General features: G+C 33.9%; 1 protein-coding gene across 4 annotated transcripts in view; it reads right to left on the reverse strand.

Moving 5' to 3' along the window:
- Positions 1–22343, reverse strand: part of PCDH9 (protocadherin 9) — a gene marked incomplete at both ends in the record, with an annotated part of 973878 nt that overhangs the window by 79931 nt on the left and 871604 nt on the right. The gene's annotated exons all lie outside the window — the stretch shown is intronic.

Consider the following 22343-nt stretch of genomic DNA (forward strand, 5'->3'; position numbering starts at 1 on the left):
CATAAACAAGACAAAAAGGCAACCCTCAGAATGGGAGAAAATATTTACAAATGAATCAACGGACAAAGGATTGATCTCCAAAATATATAAACAGCTCATGCAGCTCAATATTAAAAAAAAAACAACCCAATCCAAAAATGGGCAGAAGACGTAAACAGACATATCTCCAAAGAAGACATACAGATGGCCAAGAAACACGTAAAAAGCTACTCAGCATCACTAATTATTAGAGAAATGCAAATCCAAACTACAATGAGGTATCATCACACACCAGTTAGAACGGGCATCATCAGAAAATCTAAAAACAACAAATGCTGGAGAGGGTGTGGAGAAAAGGGCACCCTCTTGTGCTGCTGGTGGGAATGTAAATTGATACAGCCACTATGGAGAACAGTATGGACGTTCCTTAAAAAACTAAAAATAGAATTACCGTATGACCCAGCAATCCCACTACTGGGCATATACTCAGAGAAAACCATCATTCAAAAAGACACATGCACCCCAATGTTCATTGCAGCACTATTTACAATAGCCAGGTCATGGAAGCAACCTAAATGCCCATCAACAGATGAATGGATAAAGAAGTTGTGGTACATAACTACAATGCGATATTGCTCAGCCATAAAAAGGAATGAAATTGGGTCAGTTGTAGAGACATGGATGGATATAGAGACTGTCATACAGAGTGAAGTATGTCAGAAAGAGAAAAATGGATATCGTATATTAATGCATATAAGTGGAACCTAGAAAAATGGTACAGATGAACCAGTTTGCAGGGCAGAAGTTGAGACACAGGTGTAGAGAACAAACTTATGGCCACCAAGGGGAGAAAGCGCCAGGGTTGGGTGTTGGGGTGTGATGAATTGGGAGATTGGGATTCGCATGTATACACTGATGTGTATAAAATGGATGACTAATTAGAACCTGCTATATAAAAAAATAAATTAAATAAAATTTAAAAATTCAAAAAAAAAAAAAGGATGACACACATCAAAGTCAATTTGCTAATTGGTTTTAGTTGTTTTCCAACAACTATGAATGCTACCTAGTTATTCCAGCAGTATTTCTAGAGGAAACAGACTGATCACCTGGCATCCAGATATTAGCAAAAATTAAAAAAAAAATACATTGTTACAATGGTTTTCACTATGAAGATATTAATATATATATCTTGTTTGTGCCAGTGTTTCATTTATGACCTAATATCAGTCTTTTCACTTTCTGGGAATTTTTAACAATCACTCTAATTTTCCAAATTCTCATTTTCCCTGTATGCAACACTATTTTACAATCTCTACAAACGGTGTAAAATGTTTCCAAATGAAAATAATTAAAATGAAATTTCCTTAGAGGAGCAATAGCAACATTTCAAGGATATAATATTTCTACTGAAATGTGTTAACTGATTATTAATATTAATCATTTACTGGTGATTAGTGACCATTATTAAATATACCTGCCTGTTTTCTTTTTTTCCTTAAATATGTTTATTTTTTACAGGACTTGGATGTCACAGAAATCTAAATCACTATATTCAGGTAAAAATACTTCTGATCAAAGTATAAATGGTAATTTTGACAACATGAAACTTATAGAAACAACATATAAATGGAGAGTTTTCTATTTGTGCATTCAAACTACAGACATTATGCATACTCACCTCTTGTTTAAGCTTATTAATATATTTACTTTGTTTACTAGTTAAGCATACTACTTCAAAAATTTCAAAAAACCTAATATTAACTGCATACATCTGTTGATAGTGCAAAGAAAGAGAATTGAGACATATTAGGGTAAGAAAACATAAAGATATTTACATTGAGCTATCAGAAAAGGTAAAAAAAAAAAACAATAAATATAAATGGAATCACTATGCATTATTTCCTCATACCTATCTCCAACCCTGTTTCATCCTTCACCCAAAAAAGTGCTTCAAAACCACTAATCCAACCACTGACTCAGCACAGGAATACTCCTTTTCACCTATCCCATCCAACAAATTAATAACAGGGTGTTTCATGTTACCCGAATCAGGTGTTGATGATGTGATGGAAATAATCAGATTTAAGATGATATGATCAACAGCTTTTCAGAGCTTTTGCCTTCTTTTTCTTCTTTTAATTTAAATGTATAGCTTGTAGTAAAATGGTTATGGATTTTTAGAGGATTCTAAAAAGTAAAATTAAGAGAAGGCAGTCAGGGCTTCCCTGGTGGTGCAGTAGTTGAGAGTCCGCCTGCCGATGCAGGGGACACGTGTTTGTGCCCGGTCCGGGAAGATCCCACATGCCGCGGAGCGGCTAGGCCTGTGAGCCATGGCCGCAGAGCCTGCGCGTCCCGCAACGGGCGGGGCCCCAACAGTGAGAGCCCCGCGTACCGCAAAAAAAAAAAAAAAAAAAAAAAGAGAAGGCAGTCAGACATATCATACTAAGAGTTAAATGGGTTCAGTTACATTTTAATTCTAACAGTGGTTTCAAATATAACCCGTCTGGTAGGGTTTAATAGAAAACAAAATCAAGTTGAGAACTATGGGGAATAATATGTCAATCTTGAGAGAAAGCATGGCATGTGAAAGTCTTTGGTGGACAGGCACTTAAATGTGTTTAATGTAGCAAAGAAAATGTTAATGTTACAACTGTATTTTCCATTTTGTTCTAAGAAACTTGTCTGATAAAGAAAGAGAAGAAAAGGTATCTTTTAACTAGACTCAAAAATGTTGGTAATAAATCAGTTTAATGGCCCATAAGATTCTTCTCTTATACATGTATAAATTATATATTTTTGCAACAATGTTGCATATTATCATTAGTCCAAAACAGCACTGCATCTGCACTGTTCAAGAAATAATACTATGCATTTTTCTAATATATTTATTTCCCAACATTATAACTTACTACTATTTTATGAAACTGACAATAAATCTTCTATCTCAATAGAAAATCTTGTGAAATGTATCCTCCTCTCCATTACTAATGGTTGTTTTTTTGTTTTACTTTTTGAAAGTCAGATATTATATCTTTAACTCCTTTGCATTCCCACTCTACTCCATGAAGTCCCTAACATAAAATGAATATGCCTTAGTTTTTTGGGGGTGAAATGATGAATTAAGTTTGAGTTGAATTAATGTTTTATACCATCAAAGAATAAAGACCGGGTTTACTAAATATAACTTTAAAACATAATGCTTTATTTCATTGTACTTACACAGCATAACCTTACTAGTAGCAGTAAAATTATTTGTAATTATTTTTCAATCAGATTAACCTGATATAGATTAATTATACTGTGGTCTCTACTTAGCAAGTGGGTTCCAAAAATTATGGTGTCATAGAAATATGCCAGTAGTGATTGGCAGGAATGGAGAGCTACTTCATTCTGAATTAATGACAAAATTGAGTGGTCCCCAACACCATTGTGCAGGTGTTCATGACAACGTTATTAACATTAATTTATTGGGAATAAAACACCAGAGAGAGAGATCTGTCAAACAAGCCAAGTTATTCAGCTATCCCACTAAACATCAGATTTGCTACATGATGTCACAGTTTCTCTATTCTTCAACTCAGGTAGTAATGGCAAGATAGTTTACCTGCATTTGTATTAATTCTTAAGTGTTTTACTTTCTCCCCCACCCAAAATCATAACTTGTCTATTTAATGGTCCCTGAGACACAAAAAGCAAGTCTGTAATTAATACTCAGTATTGAAATAACCATTTACATTTTGCACTCTAAGGATTATGTACTACCTTGGAGAAATGGTTTTCATGGATGTACTTCTTTAAAAAACAGACAAATAAACAAAAAATCCTCAGACACAAAGCATTACTTTTTACTCCCCCCACCCCTCCTGCCGACTATACACTATTGCCAGTTACAAGACTTTCTTCTCCAGCCAACCAATTAAGCAACAAAAGTCCTCAACTTTTGATTGATTTCTATTCATCCCCCAAATGTATCTCAGAAGTTATTTTCAGTGTGAATTTCCCATAAAATTACAGAGAGTTCACTATTTCTTCCTTTGAGCTTCCCAGTTAGGTTTACTGACAAAACCACCTTTACTATAATTATTTATTTTGTTATTTTGACTGGGAGCTTCTCAAATGCAACCTTCTGTTTCATTTTCACCTCTGTCTCCAGAGCCTACTATGTGCCTGATGCATAGTTGCACCAATTATTTGATGAATAAATAACTGAATTCAATTGATATAAACAGGGCTCTTTCCCCCAAGCTGATATTGTACAGTTTTTAAAAGTCAGCCTCCTATTATCTGGATGCCAGTCAAATTCCCTGGATTAAGTATCTCAGCAGAGAGTGATTATTGCAAATGTATTTTCAAAGAGCCTTCTATTAGAGGATTTCATTAATTTATAGTTGTCTCGATTTTTGCCTATGACCACTCAAAGTTAAGATATATTTCCTTTAAATAATTGTGCTTGCCAACACAATGAATTCTTCTAGACTAAAAGGATTGGGGGATATATCATCTATATTTATGAAACTGTGAGATGTGTGACTACATTTACACTCATAAGAATTATACTTCCTACTCACTGGAAATAGAATTAGTCTATTTGGATAATGATTTTCCCTTCAGTGAACTGATTTTAGCTTTTTCATTTATTGGATTAATATAGATTTCACAGTGACTGTTACCAAATTTCAAATATAGTCAATGTGGTATTTATGATTTTATCAAGTTTTTTTCCTTATAATTCCCACCACAACCACTTCACTGGACTTTTCAGTAATATTTAATGGTATTATGTGGTGACTTTAAAGACTTAAAGGTTTTATTTTTGACTGTGAGAAGTTTACATAGTTTTCTGTTAAGCTTTTTTTTCAAGAATTAAAATAATAATGTTTATGCCTTTGATTCAAGCATGTGATTTAATATTCACAAGTCAATAAGAAAAAGTTTTAAAAGTTCCTTGTAATCTGAGGGCAGACATTACATTTTATATGATACAGTTATTTATACTGTTGGATATCATGAATACTTGTTTCAAAATCCTGTTAACCAACATCTATTTTCACAAACATGTAATCATACAAGTCCCTTGGAAAAAAGAAGATATTCTTCATAAATATGTAAAGATGCAGCCTCTCAGAGAGTAAAGCCTACATATTCATTCAGATCACATTTTCAAGAAATGAAATTAGTAACAACCAATATAAATATTCTGTATTAAATTAGCCATATTTTATCATGCTTTCAATTATTCCAAAACAGATTAGATGTACAACTTTCCCTTAAATTATGTGTGCAAACATTATGTTCTGCAAACAATTCCTTATCATATTTCTTCTTCACACTCTTAAATCATACATTTGTAAAATCATTATAGTAACAGAAAATCATACAAAAAGTAAACTCTCCTTATTTTTTTTTTATTTTTTTTTCTCCTTATTTTTAAATAAAATCACTGTATTAAGAACTTATCCATTTCAAATTTTGGCAGCTAATTTTGATCTTTATAATATATTTTAAAGTACCATCTTGGGGCCCTTTTACCATCCTGTATTCCCCAACATCCAGCTTGCTCCCCTGTCCCAAACTCTGTTTTAAAATAAGTCCAATGTGAAAGATCTTTGAAGAAATGTAACCTTTTTCTTAATATTGGATGCATCTAAGAATTGATTCATGAAATGTAATTTCTAAAAATAAATGAAGAAATATGTTCTGCCATATGTAAAAATCAAGTTCTGAGTCAGGGTTTAAGGTGAATATATGAAACTATAACAAATCTCAAAAAAATTGTTTAATTTTCTAAGACTTTCAAAGATATAATTTTTACCAAATGGCTTTAAGATTTAAACATCAATTCTAAATTCATTTAAACATCATCCTCCTTGGATATGAAACAGGGTCCAAAAAGAGGCTTAAAAACTTGATGTTTATGTGTGCTCTTAGGTGGATCAAATTTAGTTGGTAAAGAGATTCCAATTCCCTTCACTAGTTAGAGGGACTAAATGTAATATCAGATAAGCAGAGCCATATTGATCTGCTTTTGCTTCCTAGAAGCTAATCTTCCAGTTTCATGTAGATTCAAAAAAATAGTTGATGACTTTAGTCATGAAAGTTCTTTTCATAGCAATCTTTACCTCAATTAAAAATTATTTGATAAAGCTTTCATTAGAATTATATACAGACATCCATGTCTATTTAATTAAAATGATGTCTCTTTAATATTGTCTTTCCTGGAAGAAAATGTTGCCCTCTCCCACACACACATAAAATCTTTTCAGAGTCACAGATTTTTCATACAGAGAGAGAGAATCAGAAAAGAGACAGAGAGATAACTTCAAGGCACAAGATTACATCTCAGTATGTTTGTTTAGATAATTTTCCATTGGAAAAAAAATGTTAATATTCAATCAATGTCTAAAAGGCACATATTTATGTTTGTTTCAAAATACGAATACACAAGAGAATATATTTACCCAATGATATGAAATTGCCTCTCCACTTAGATTCTGTGGAAAAGTGGCAAGGATGGCAGACTAAATCTGAGTTAGTTCTGATATGAGGGATCAATTAAGGCCATGGGTCTGTTTTCTGGCTCTCATCTTTTTATTCATTCTGACCCAAAATTAGAAGTCACCCTGTAACCTTATAATTAGATCACATTCTCTGGTAGATCACCTGAATAAATAAGAATTCCTGGGGGAAATATCAACCAGAAAGAAATGAGACACTTAGTAGTTGTCTAAAAGTCTAAGCAAAACCACCCCACCCACAACATTGCTTCATAGCCCAGAACATTTTTTACAGTGTCCCACTGTCTCATTCTAGGAAATAGATGGGATCTGCATGATGAGGGTAGAAACTGTTACCGTGGAGAATTGGGACTAGCTTTCCAAGTCATTAAGGCATTCACACCTTCATTTATCTTATACCTTTGCCTGCCTTTTCTTTGTTTTTCCGTTCAAGGCTTCCCATACCATTACTTAAACTAGTATTTATCCCTATTAAGTGGAGACTAGAGAATATCAAGGTATTTTTCCTAGCTCCATGCCTTCTGTCCCAATCCAGCATGTTGCTATTAGGAGAAGATCAGATGGGAAAACAGTTACAGTTTGGGGTAGCTTTCCAGAAAATAAAACTCAAATGACAGCCTTATATTTTACTAACACAGTCATTGTAAATCAGCATGTAAATATGTTATATTACCAGTATCATCTCTTACTGTAACAGTGATCTGTAACTTGTTAATTCTTTTTTACCTTATTTCAGCAGAACGCTGTAATATAAGATACACTGTCACTAGTAAAATGACAAAAAATAACATCCAAAAACAACCAGCAATTTTATGAGCAAGTATTTTGTCACAATAAGTGATCAGAGCCTATTTAAAATTTTAGATCCTGCATATGAACTGCCTGCTTGACAAGCTATGTAATTATAAATAACATTCGTCATGTTAACGTCTTGAAAGTTCGTAATGAAAGTTGTGCAATGTAACTAGGAGGCTCCAAATACTTTTAAACTCTACAAATGTTCTGTCTGTTTTATCATTTTCTTCAGTGAACAGGTACATTTTTAAGGCACCAAAGTGTCAACAAGTGTATCTAATAGAGGCTTGAGCTTCAGTGATTTCATAAAAGAGGAACTTGCCAACAAATTTAGGAAACTCACATTACATATTCAGGTTAGATTCACAAATGCAATGTTGCATGGCAAGAAGTCTATGCTCATTTCTTGGTATCATGCATTGCAATTTTTCCCCCAATTCAGAGAACCAAACCTAAACCTTCATAAATGAATGAACAACTGAAAGGTAGCTCATATCTTAGAAGTCTTAGAGAAGGAATTTATCATGTATTCAGTTTAAAGGGCTCAGTTTATGTCAGCCATGAAAGCGATCTATGCCCAATCTGCCCTGATATGGAATCAGGTTGCTCAAAATAAATCTGATTTGCAACTTATAGTAAAAATATACTTCAGTCTTTTCATACACACACACACACACACACACACACACACACACACAAGTTTGAGTTTTTTAGTTTACATGGTAACTTCTGAGGATAAATCAATATATTAACCTACACACTTGCAACCTTCTCAAAACCTGCTGCTATGTAAAGCTAAGAAGTAGAAAGAGATTTCGAATCACTGAGGACAGAGAAATTTGTCTTGCTAGTTTGTATTACCTTAGTACTACAGTAACATATGTTAGGTATCAAATATAATTTTGTCAAATGAAACTGACTTGAAATGCTAAGATTAAGTAGTCACTGTAGAAAAACATATGCTTTTTCAAGGTAAAAAATATTATTTCAGTTAATATTTGAGGAAATCATTTGTTAGGCCAATTTAGACATATATCTAAGGTAATAGTATTAAATACATATATTTTACTAATAGAATAAAAAGTAACAATACAAAAAATTGTTATGACATTTTTGAAAATTAGTTATGTCATAATTGTCAAAATGTGTATTAAATTAATTTTAGAAATGTTTATATGGTTGGCTGGATAATGTAATTCAGGTCATGTCTTTTATAATAAACCCCAAACCCATTTTTGCACTCACTGAATTAAAAGTAATAATAGCATCATGTATTGTTTTCTCCCCACAACAAACTAACTCATTATTTCTTAAACTGTCCCTCTGAGTTTGTCTGCAGTGCAATGTTCTGTTATTCCTTAAATTTAAGGAATTTAAGGAATTGCCTCTGGAACTGAAAATGTTAACGTCTGCAGAGCACAAAGTGAAGCAGGGATGGGTCAGCGTGTTAAACGTATTTTCTTTGGCAGTCTACACTTTTGGGTGTGAATTACACACTTTCATAACTTATGGAGATAAAATGGGTCAACACTACTTCATGTTCAGCTATAAACATTGCTATGAAAGTCACATCTCTGTTCTCAATTGCCCACCCACAAACCTAGGAGAAGCCTCCCTATCTCTGCAGGCAACACTTTGTTCTTTTCAAATGAGCAGAGTAGGGTAAAAATATGGGCATTGTGTCTTTCCTAAGGTAGGACTTAAAAAATACACTGGAAAAGGAATAACTGATTTATCTCTTGTGCAAACAACATTTATTACCTTGATAACTCCCTAAAGTTTGGGTGTTTTTTAGATGCAAATTAAAACACTACCACACACCTTCACTTTTATTGTTTTCTGTATATTTCACCAGACTTATTGTGTGACCTGGAGTCCAGCTCAGGGAGGATTTGGACTTCCTTGTTCCAAGTGTAAATTTCTTTCTAGTCTTAAAATGATATAATTCTTATTTGTTGATGTTTAAGATTCTAGATCTAAACAATTTTTCTTCCAAATAAATCTGCACACAGATGATAGAAAATTCAGACTATAAAGGACATTTCATGTCTGCAAATAGCCACTTGTCCACTCAGACAAGACAAGTAATGATTTATGTTGTAAGAATTGTAATGATTTATGTTTTAAGACTAGGAAGACCTGTAACCAGATCCACGGGCACAGCACCACTGCTAATTCCTTTTATGTAAAGAGCTGACTTGGCACAGTATCATCTATGCTCTGCAGGGAGAGAAGCTAGCACAGGGATCAAAGGAGATGATGTATGGCTGGGAACAGAAACACAACAATATTGAAAATAATGCAAAGTATGGACACGTGGACGGACATAGGAGATTCGTGCCCAATGGGGAAGGCCAGCAGGTATCCAAAGTAGCTTTTGGCTAAGACTGGTCATTAACACATAATTAATGCTGAGTAAATAATTATTGAAGGAGTGGATAACTTTAAAGGTATATCATGCATGCCACATAAATCAATAAAGCAAGTATGCACAAATTATAGACCTACTATGGGTAGGTGGAGGAGAATGGATCTAGGTTAACTGAAGGTAAGGGCATGTTCTAGAGGTGACTCACGTCTCTTAAATGAAGAATACACTAAGTTATTAGTAGCAGGACTGAGGCTCATTTGTCTCTGGTGGCTACTGGCTAGTTAGGAAAGTTTTACTGACTAGGAGAGAAGGGAGAGGATGAGGCAGGAAGTGAATCTGTCAAGGGCTAACTGGTGCAAGGCTAAGCACTTCACATTATGCTGTGGCTGATAAGAGAAATAGATGGGTACAAAGCTGAGAGGATAAAACACTATTTCATGCGGTAGGAATGTGGAAGGTGACTCAGTGGGCTGGAATTTCGTGGCAGGGGGTCAAGTTAGAAAACTACTGTGATTATCCAGACAGAATGATGAGGATTTGAAAACCTGGTGGCAGTGGAGAACACTCTCAGATTTTCTGGGTCACTGGCTGAAACAATAAACTGTAAAGTTTACCTTTTATAGCATTTCAGTGAAACACATCTTGAGTGAAGCACAGAAGAAGTTACCTTACCTTAAGAAATACTAGCATACAGATTTCCTTCTGTTAAAATTTCCTATACCTTTTCCAGAAAGAAGGTAGTATAATACTTATTTGCATGGTGCTTATTTTACCTATTTGCTTGGGGATGGGAAGGAGAGAAAGCCTGACTTAAAGACTGGGGATAGTAAATATTGCTGTATTTTGTGACCCTTTTCTTTATAGCCAAACACAGATCACTTAAACATCAAAAATAAAAACATAACAACTGACCACAACATAACTGTGTCCATAACAGAATTAAATATTCTTATTTATGGGTGGCCCCGACATATTTGCATTCTCGTTTTCTTAGTAAACTGTGGAAGAGGACTGAGAATATTCAAACTTTCATAGCATTAAAAATATATTAAGGGGCAGTCATCTTTATAATGTCAACTGCCCTCTTTCTAATTTGATGTTTCATTTAAATACTAAATGTTCTAATTAATATACAACTTTGAAAAATAGACCAGAAAAAGGAATGGGATAGATGCCACTGCTTTGTCAATAAACATGTGCTAATTTTTAAGTGAATAAAAAGGACAATTATGCTGAGTAGAGGACACAGCACAGTTAATTAAATGTAGCTGTCTAACAAGCAGAACATGCAAGGAGACTATTCTATAATGAATAAAATATACTAAATAAAAACACATTATTGTAATATATGTCAATGATTAGATCACAAACATATATATTTAAGTAATTTGCTGCTCTCTCAATATGAGGGAGATTCCCAAAGTGGCAGAATTCAAGAGATTAACATATACACACTACTATATATAAAATAGATAATCAGCAAGGACCTACTGTATAGCACAGGGAACTCTACTCAATACTCTGTAATAGCCAATATGGGAAAAGAATCTGAAAAAGAATAGATATATGTATATGTATAACTGAATCACTTTGCTGTACACCTGAAACTAACACAACATTGTAAATCAACTATACTGCAATATAAAATTTAAAAAATTTAAAGGGAATATCCTTGCAAAAACAATATTGTTCATATACAATGTATTTTTCTGTTCATTTGTTTGTTTGTACAGTTCTACATCTTGGGAAAGAGAAACATGATAGTTGTCCTCCTATATAAGAACAGCTTCAAATACCAATGAAACATTCAATAAAACTCTAAATTTTAGTGTTGGGTCTCAAAGGACAGGCAAAAGTGAAGAATACTCCTTCCTCTTTCCATTCAATGCACAATTAATGGATCTTCTTGAACACTATTGATGATTCAAGAATCTCATGCTTCCTTAAAGAGTGCCCCGTGAAAAAATAAATATCTATAGAAGGTTTGAAATAAACAGGACTGAGCTCATACAGAACTCAGAGAATGTATTTATAAATATTTTGTATCAGCAAAATACTCTCCTTCTTGCTGGTTTATCTTAAACCAGAAAGTCACTATGAACTTGATTATTATGGAGTAAAATATGAGGTGAAAATTTGCACACTCAAAAATACAAAGAAAAAGTGCTTATATTATCTTTTCCATGATGTATTTATATTAACTCTAAAGTATCATTCCATTTTTGCTATTTATATATCAAACATTTTTAAAATGCCCTACCAAGGGAAAAGCACTCATTAGTATAGTCTGACCCAAGTATAGATTGCAGAATATGAACAAAAAATAAGATTTATTTCCTTGAAGATTTAAATCTATTAAGGGAGTTATATATAAACAAAAATATTTGGGATGGATAGGAAATCTGAGTTTGTATATATTATGTTTCTAACTATTTTAAGTAACATAACTGAGAAGAGGGGCTAAGGATAAGGAGGTTAAGAGTCAGAATTACCCTGCGAACTTAAGCAAAGTGCACATACCAAGTACTTCCTATCTCTCACAGAACATCAGAATATTAAAGGGGCCATCTAGGGGAGATGGGCAATCATTTCGATTGTCATGGAACTCAACTCCCTCTTCATTGGTAGACTTTTTACTAAAACGTAAGTTCTTCAAAGACAAGAACTTTTTTCTTATTCACATTTTTTTTTTAATTCACATTTTTATTCCCAAGAGTCTAACAGCTCACAAAGGCATGGAAGCTTCTTTAGGGTATGTGATGAACTGACTTGATAGAATACGCGATGAACCCATGCTGAAGACTGACTTAGGACCTACTTTACACAAACTACTAACTGCCACTCAGTATGCCTCTAACACTGATCTCAAATGCCACAAATACTCATCAGCACCAGTCATTACAACCTGCAATGTTTGATTCCTATCTGTGATCACAAATGAATGAATGAATGAATGAACAAAGAAACAAATAAGGTCAGTGGGTCTGGGGGCAGCTCTGTTGCAGTAAAAGAAACTCTAGACTTGGAGTAAAAGAGTTTGAGTTCAGTCCCTTGTCTTCCTACATAATAATTCAACTGTGGATAGTACTCCTTAATTCCCATAATTGTTGTAATAACTAAAATAATGTGTATGAAAGCACTCATGATGGGGCCTGGCATTTCAGCTGACTAGATGACTATATGTTCTGAATTTGGAAGTTGAAGTCAACAAAGGGACATAAGCGACATAGGACCAAGCATGAGAAAAATAAATGAGAAGGAAATATTAATACAATAGGAAGGAAAAAGGGAGATGGGTGAATCATGGTGAGTATATATTGGTATCATTTTATGATAAGCATTACCATTTACACTTATAAAGATAAATGTCACTGAAAATAACATGAAAATAGTCATGTAAATGTAGATCTTCTATTAGTCTGATAACAAAACCAGAATCATTTGATGGATCAATAAGTTCAGCTTACTGACAAAATGTCTGCCCATACCTCTGGAATCATAAACATGGTTTGAATTCAGGAAATGCATCCACTCCAAGGAGATATCAGTGATTGGTATCATGTAATCACTGATTACAATGTATTAAAGGAGTTTTCAGTCCTGCTTCTAAACATAGTATTAGCAAATCATAAAAAGATTTTTTAAAAAAACATTTTATTTTAAAATATATTTGCAAAACTGTGTTCTATATGCTTCCTTGTTATCACTGACTGGCTAAATAGTTCTGTACTAATTACTGAACTAATTTTCCTTTCCTCTAAGTATCTTATTTTGTTTTCCATAGAAGAGGAAAATAATTGGATGACAATCTTCTCATACAAAGGCTTCATAGAAATTATTGGTGTGAAGTGACTGTTACTACCTATAACAAACTTTAAGATCATTATTTCCTTTGTGAAATAACCAGGGGTTTTGAGAAAACAAAAATGAGATTTACTCAAATTACAGAAGTAATAATGGTAATATATATTTAGTTTCATATAATCCTAGTTATTCAAAACTGGAAAATAAAAAAAAATAAAAAAAAAAAACTGGAAAATACTCTGACCATTTGTTTTGTAGAATAGAACACTGAGATTCCAAACAGTTATATGATCTGTCCAATGTCATATTGTACATGATAGGCAGAGTTAGGACTGACTGAAAAAAATGAGGCCACCAGAATCCTTACCCCATGCTTTAAAACAAAATCTGGTGTGAGAGGTGCAGCAAATAAGAAAATAGCTCTGTAAGATTAGATGATACACGTGAATTAAGGGTAAATTTTCAGTAGAGAGTGCAGATTTTTTTGGTTACTATTTCTTGAATTATTGTTAAACAGTCAATAAATGTATTTAGAAATTCTGCTGTTGGAATAAATATGACTTGACTTTATAAATAATAGACTCAGATTTAGATCCATATAAGTAAAGAACACAAAAAGATCTTGGAGATTTAGAGGTATTTTAACTAATTGAACACTTAATCTGTCTATTTTTTAAAAATCTATATCCCCATTAGGTTTTCCTTATTCTCTATTTTGTTGATTCTCACAAATACATAAAATTGAGGCATCCTCACTGAATGTGAAAGAAGAAACCAGGAAAAATGTATATAATAGATCACATTTAAGTGAATTTTAAATTGAGTTCTGAAGTTAACAATATAATTTTAAATATATAAGAAAATAACATTTTGGTACCTACTAAGAAAGTTCAAAAACTAAGACCTATGCATTACTCATGTCAATCACCAGACTATAGCTAATATTTGTTGAAATATATGAGTCATTTTTATTATAAGTGAAATTATGATTTTCATCTACTGAATACAACAAACTTATAAAAAGAAAACAAAACAAATAACAAAAGTGATATATAGTTCATAGATGGCATGCACCTGGACAAAATAATTTTTAATTGCATACTGTGAGAATTGTTGATTTAGCTACTAAGGGATAAGGTGGTACAGAATCCCCTCTCATTAAGGCAGTAAGTTTTTCCTGAGCTATGCAGTGGGAAAAGCCTGGAATTAGGCACAGCTATAACCAAATCCAGGTACTACCACATACAGTGGGACACTCTGAACAAGTTACTATGCTTTTTGGAGCCTTGTTTTTTTTTTTTTTCCACTTATAAATATTGGGAATAATAATCCCTATCCTGCAGAGCTACAGTACCACATAAATGAGCATGCACTTGAAGGTCCCTAGAATAGTCTGGCACCATAAGTATTCAATTATTTTTCTCTCCTGAATAGTCAGCCTGGGTCTCTTCCTATGGTGTTCCACTAAACTGAACTGGGCATATCCATAAGCTCACCTAAGGTGGATTGTGCCATTTATGTTCTAGAAAGAAACTTCTGAAAGGTGTGTATTATGCCTGGGGTCTGCCTGCATCTTTCTATCTCTTGCCAGCAGCTTATTTTTGATGTTTAAGTGGTTTAGACAGGAGTGAAGATTTTCCACATTCCCCCAGCCACCACCCTCTTTTTTTAAGCAGTGCTTAAAATAGGAAGATGGGAAAAGAAATTTGATGATGTTACTGATACTTGTTTGGAATTAAAATGGAAAGTCAGAGTAACTAAATATGAAAACACATTTGATTATTCCCTAAGGTAGGATGTGTACCTAAGCCAAATGGTCATTTGTTCATTTTCGTCTAAGGCATATTAATAACACTTAAATGTAAAACAAACAAAACAGAATTGCAATTCCCCTATATACCTAGTCTAGAAAATGGCTTTTTGTTTAAAATAAAAAAGCAGAACAAAGCAAAAAAGAAACAAAAAAACAAAGCTGGATTCTTAAGTAAAATACCACCCACAGGAAAAAAGGAATCTGTTCATACACACAAATATTGTTAATTTGTTTAGATAAATTTAAAAAAAGTGAGTATTAGACACTGGGTTATAATTTATTGTCTTACATTTTTATTTTACGACTTTCTAGTTCAATTTAAGGGAAGAAAGCTGGGATTCATTAGGCAAAGCATGGCTAGTGCAGTCCAATGTCACTATCAGTGCTGTAACAACACATGAGCTGCCACACTGGCTCACAGTCTACAATCACTTCCTGTCAGTGAAGCCTGTTCCTGACTTATCAATGCAAGAACTACCCACTACCATGGATCATCTGAACAAAAACTGGGTTTAGACAAAGTATTATTCTATCTTCATGTTTTGGCATGAAGTCTATCCACTTTATTTCTAACAATCAGCTACATTTACAAGTCTCTTAGGATACAGGTGTGTTATCAATGCCAAGATGAAACCTGTTGATACATACGGTGAGTATCATTCCCAGGCAAGGAGGCACTACTATTCAGAGTATAAAAAATATTTTTTTAAATCCTTATAAATAAACATTAATCAAATGTAATGTATAAATAATAGATCCTATCTATACAATAAATTTCTAAGGACAAAAATGTGTCATCATCGTTTTTCCATAGTTAGTAGTTGTTCTCCAATTATGGCTTTCCCTACTGAAAAGAGTCATACTATGGCCAGATAACTTTATCAATTTCTGTTTGCAGTAATGAAAATCAAGAGTGACAGACACAGCCCTGTTCATGTTATTAGGTTTCCAACAGAATGATACACTATTGAAATGATTGAACTTCTTGTAAATCATACTACTTGCTTAGACAAATGAAATTCCAAGCTCTTCTGCCACATAAAAACAATGGAAACAAGGAGCCTCTGTTAATTGCAAGTTTGCAAACACTTTTTGAATAGAGAACTGAGACAATAATGCAAGATACACCCATTACCTTCCTTCATTATTGCCAAGTAAAGCCAAGCTCATGAAATCTCTGTTCTCCAGGTAAACTGCAGTGGGCTAGTGGGCCCATTACTGGAAATGCCCAGTCTTAACAATGACTATACAACAAATATAATTTTTCAGAAAGGTGTTTGATTTCAACTGTTTAACTTCCAAGTGTAATTTTGGAGAGAAAAAAGGCCAGCAGGTCCCAAGACACTTTGCTCAGTGATTTTAATTGTTTTGTGCTTTAGAAGTTAAGAAGACCCCACCAGAGACTGATAAGGTAATCTAAAAGAATGTAATAAGGAATCTAGTCTCCCTGGAGAACTAATAGGAAAAAGGACACATCTTTCTCGCACCACTTTAAATGTGCAGGGAAATCAGAGTGTGTGAAAGCACTTCATAGACCTAATGCAGTGATATGCCTATGTGGACATGTATCCTACTGGTTTAATCTTAGCACTGCTTGAGTCTTGAAACATACCCATGCAAAGGTGCAGAGAAATACATAGTAATTGCCTTAGAACAAATATAATTTATAGAATGAAAACTAGCTTTTGAAATCACTTCAGACTTTTTATACCACATAAGGCCCCAGATAATATCTTTCTGTTTTCCTTCCCACATGCCTACCTAGCTAATCAACATTCTTGTTAAGTAAACAAGAAATGTCTTTATGGTTTAGAGAAATCTGATTTATTTTATTTGTATATATTTCTTTAATAAGAGAAACACTGAATTTAAAAGCTTACATAAGAATATGTTCATTAACATACTTAATATCTATGTTATTGTCATTAAAATGTATTATCACTGGTTACATAAAGTAAATATCAATATAACTTAGATTAAAGATTTATATCCATCCTCCTAATTTAAGACTTTGAAATTATAGTGATCACAATCTGATTGTTGATTGACCTGGATCTTTGATTTATTAAATCATCTTAATGGATGCAGCAGGGATGCTACTATTAAATGTGCAGTATGCTAAACTTACCTCTGCTGAAAAATTCTGTTTCTCAGCATTTTAAACTGAAATAATGTTAACTGTTAGCTTAGTCATGCAAAATGCACTTAACATAATAGTAAGCAATGAAAAATAGAAGCTGTTTATCACATGGATACAGTGACAGAGATAATAAGCAAAAGTTAATCTACAGGGGCTTCCCTTCCCTGGTGGCACAGTGGTTGAGAATCTGCCTACTAATGTAGGGGACACGGGTTCAAGCCCTGGTCTGGGAAGATCCCACATGCCGCGGAGCAACTGGGCCCGTGAGCCACAGCTACTGAGCCTGCGCGTCTGGAGCTTGTGTTCTGCAACACGAGAGGCCGCGACAATGAGAGGCCCACGCACCGCGATGAAGAGTGGCCCCCGCTCGCCGCAACTAGAGAAAGCCCTCCCACAGAAATGAAGACCCAACACAGCCTAAATAAATAAATAAATAAATAAATTTATAAAAAAAAGTTAATCTACATTATGCTCTTATGTGTTTTAAATCAGCTTTCCAAATTGATTATTTTTAAATAAATAATTATTCATTTAAATAAATAATTAAATACATTAGCTATTTATTTTTATCAAAATGTGCTGGCAGTTGACTAAAATCATACTACTACTAATACCCTTTAACGAAATAAACACAAATGTCTCTTTCTCTAAATACTGTTTAACTAACAAAGCACTCTGTCCTCAGGCAAAAAAGCTTCTTTCTGTATAATTTATCAGAAACAGGTGTATTAAAGAATGAAAAATGCTCAAGAATGAAATGCTCAAAAATGCTCAAGAATGAAAAATGCTCAAGAAATACTGGTAACTTTTAAGAGAAACTATCATAGAAAAGGTGGGTAAAACCACTTCAGCTTAAGATGTACACTTGTAATTTCAACAAGTGTGAGAAATAAGCAAAATATACTTGCAACTTTACACAAACTATATATATTTTATAGTTATCATTGAGACTTGATAATACACTACCTGGACTGGACTGTAGCAGCAGTTCTCAAATATTTTGGTCTCAGGACCTCTTTACACTCAAAAAATCTGAGGACCCTAAAGAGTTTTTGTTTATCTGTGTGTGATATCTATCAATATTTACTATGTTAAAATTAAACAGAAAAATTTAAAACACAAGAATATCAAGTTCACATCCAATTAGTGATCAGAACAATGAAGCCATCACATGTGATGCAGTCTTCGGCAAACTCCTCTTTACACATGACAGAATGATGGTGGTAAAGGCAAAGAATGTCTCAGTCTTATTGTGAAACAGTTTTGACCTTCCAGACCCCCAGGAGTCCCCAGCCCTTACTTTGATAACCACTGGACCACAGTAATAGGAGGGAAAATTGGAGTAAGATGAATAGACTCAAGTTACTGGGAAAGACACTGTTTTTCAGGCAAGTATACAAAGGGAACGATTGATTGGACAAAGAAAGATAGAGACAGATATTCTAGCAAAAAGCCTGCAACATGGAAAATGCCTTTTCTAATTCAGTTTGTGGCTGGCGGTGCTTATGGTACGGGTACATTAACTATCATGAAAACTGCTAGATGACTCAGTTATCTAAAATAGACTATCTGATAAAATTTAAGACTTGCCTTGAAGTCAAATTTTATCTGACAGAAAGTAGAAATAAATAGAGCACTGCTTACTCCTAGCTTAATTCTGATAAGCAGGGAAAAACTGATGTTTGTTTATGTGTAAGTGACAGAAATCCTCGAAAGACATGGGCTGCTCATATTTTAAATAATAAAGAAAATAAACTACTGTCAGATGGGAATTTTAGATGAGTAGAGTCCAACATTCCTAAGAATAGAAACAGTTTTACTGCCAGAATTTTTGAAAAGTAGGACTAATAAGGGAGGGAGGAGACCCTAAAAACAATAATATACTAGTATAACTGTATAGAAAACTAATGAAAAAGAAGGGAGGCAAGACTCTTAAAAAATTAGATTCAGAAAGAGATTGATGACCTCAGAACTGTGAGTAAATAATTAAGTTAAAAAAAAAAAAGAATGAAGCAAGCAAGAAAAGAGGGATAGTGGGAAGGAAAAGAAAGTAAATGAAATTATGGGTCAGGGCATGAATCATTAAGTTTAAACACATCACTGAGATGCATAGTGTAATTGTAAACTGTATAATTGGCATATGCTGTTTTAATAGGTTTCTTTTTTGAAACTAATGAATCTTTTAATTTTTTTTACTTGCATCTCTCTCTTCAATGACCTTTGTTTTGCTTTGCTACTTTGAGTTGATTTAAGTTTTTATCAGATTAAGATATATTTTCTGTCAATTATGAGTTTTATACGAATTTTAGGATAAATTGTGGAAACTTTCCTGATTATAACTACAATACTGTAAAACCAGATTGATAGTCCATCTTCCTTCCATTTATTTATAGCTTGCATGCTATTTAAATGTTATAGCAGAAAAAGATGTTTTAAAAGCAATCAACTATCACAGGTATCACAGACACCTGGTAAAGATGAACAAGAAATTTTCAGCAAATTCACTGATCCTAAAACTCAATAAAATTGGAAAGAAATCATAATAGCTATTTTCTGTCTCATTTCTATTTGCTCTATTTTTTTTTCCTCTCTTTCTTCTCCACACCCGGATTCAATCGCCTACTGCACACTCTGCTTATCATCACTTCTCTTTATTCCTTTATAAACTATTTAACCTAGCAGTCAGCTTCTAAGATGTTGGTTGCAATAAGAAACTACAGCAAATAACTGGTGGTTTCCATGATAGCAAAATCTGTATTACAGCTTATAAATGCCTCTTCCTTTGCAGAGATACTTAGCTGGACTGAACAAACCATTTTACACAGCACATTTCCTCCCGAATGCATAGGTTGTGTAACTGGGCACTGACCAAAGGATTTGCAGGAGAAAATAAAATGTTTTTATCCACAGATCCCCTGAATGGAAAATAGATTATTTAAATGTTATAAGAAGGTGCCAGTTATTCATCTCTGTTGGTCTGAAGGAGCAAAGAAAGGTGGAGGTTGTCACTACACAGCTGCGTCAGGTGACTGAATACAAACTGCAAGTGTGTTAATAATGTAGTGACTTTGCTCTGACCTTAAGGGGGAAATGTGTGTGTGTATCTATATCAAGGCAAAAATTGTTTCTCCCTTTTGTGCTCACTACTTTCTTAATCTAACACATAATCTAAACTTTAGACACATAAATAGAATGGTGGTACATCTTTGTTTCTCCAGGATGGAGCTTGTTTATAACTGGTAAACCAGAGTAGTTATCATTGATGCCCTTTTTACTCCCACAAATGTCAAAGTTTGGAAGATAAATTATACAGAAAGTTTACATATAAGGGGATAGATTTGGAATGGAATAAGTCAGGGAGGAGGTGATGTTAGAGAGAGATTATTTTAACAGTGAATGGCCAAAATCTGTTCCAAGATTATATAACTAGAGGGCAGTTTTATGAGGAAGTTAGTTGACTGTCTTGCTGCTTCCGGAATGCAGGTTTGCAGACAGGGAAAGGTATAATTGGTTTCTCTCCCATGTAGGAAAAAAGAGAAAAATGGCTGCTTCCAGGATTGCAAGCCTTGGATTGAGGATCAGATTAATGCTGTGGAAACACATGGGCTTTGGCATCAGATGAATGTGGTTCAAGTCTTTGTTTTGACAAGTAGCAGCTGTGAGACTTGGGAGAGTTTTAATTACTCTTGCCCTAAGCCCCAGATTCTTCAACTGTAAACAGGATGACTAAACACACCTTACAGGATTGCTGGGAAGTTTGCAGAAGGCATTTGTGACCCATACAAGTCAATGTACAAACTGCTCCTATTATTGTTAGGATCTTAGCCCGCGTCAAACAGTACTAAAAACCAATATCTATTGTACACTTCCTGGAAATGAAGTCCTGTCTTAGGCTCCTCACTTTAATTATGTAACCTAAGCTTCAAAAGAGTGATTATTATCTGTTATTTACCCATGAGAACATTGTGGCTCAGAGTTTACAACATATCCATCTTCAAGGGGCTAATATTTGGCCAAGATAGGATCACAGTTTAGTTCCGATTAAATCCAAAGTTATATCCTTAATCTCTGAATTACTTAGAATTTACACCCTCTAAGGAGAACTGTGTGGTTTTATTCACCACTTTATCACAAGTGCCTGGACAGTGCAAAAACAAAACCATAACAAAAACAAACAAACAAAACTTCTAATCCTAACCACATAATCGTTAATGACAGTAAAATACATAGATATTATTTCTATAAATGCCACAAAGTTGTAGATTCTTATCATATTTTTCATCTAATATTGCAAAATTTTTGTTTAAAATACATATGAGATTTTTAGCTACAGGAAAATTTCTATTTTCCATGATTCAGCAAAACCATATATAGTGGTTTAGAAAGAGGCAACTAAAGAAAAGCACAAAACAGAGCTTATATGCCATCTCATGAACAGGGCACAAATCTCACTTGGAGCCCAAAGACACACTGAAAACTCATTTGAGGGTAAACCTTTCCACTGGAGCAATGTTCTATTAAAGGACTTTCATAATTTCTTCTCAGAGTTGGGGAACTTCTCAAAGTTTATAGTGTTATGATACAAACAAAACAATGAAAAAAGCCACAGTAAATATGCTCAAGTGTAAATATATCCGAGAGAGAAAAAAACTTCCAAGAAGAGGCTTAGGAATGCTCTCCAACAGAATCTCTTTCTTCTAAACTATGCTCACTCTTGCATGCTAAATACTGCATTCAATATAAAGGACCCAGGTTTGGACTCACTAACAGAGAGCCATTCTTCATCACTGGAACTCTGCTCTGTAACACTGCAGCAGAGGGGTGCCAGCTGTGGGGTCCGCCCTTTGGTAGAATTCATTTCCCAGTAGCTATGGGGGTATTTTTTTCTCTTAATGCTATTGCTATAAGTGTGATTTCTGTGTA

The sequence above is a fragment of the Grampus griseus genome, assembly GCF_964374135.1.
Source record: "Grampus griseus genome assembly, chromosome: 18".
Taxonomy (NCBI): Eukaryota; Metazoa; Chordata; class Mammalia; order Artiodactyla; family Delphinidae; genus Grampus; species Grampus griseus.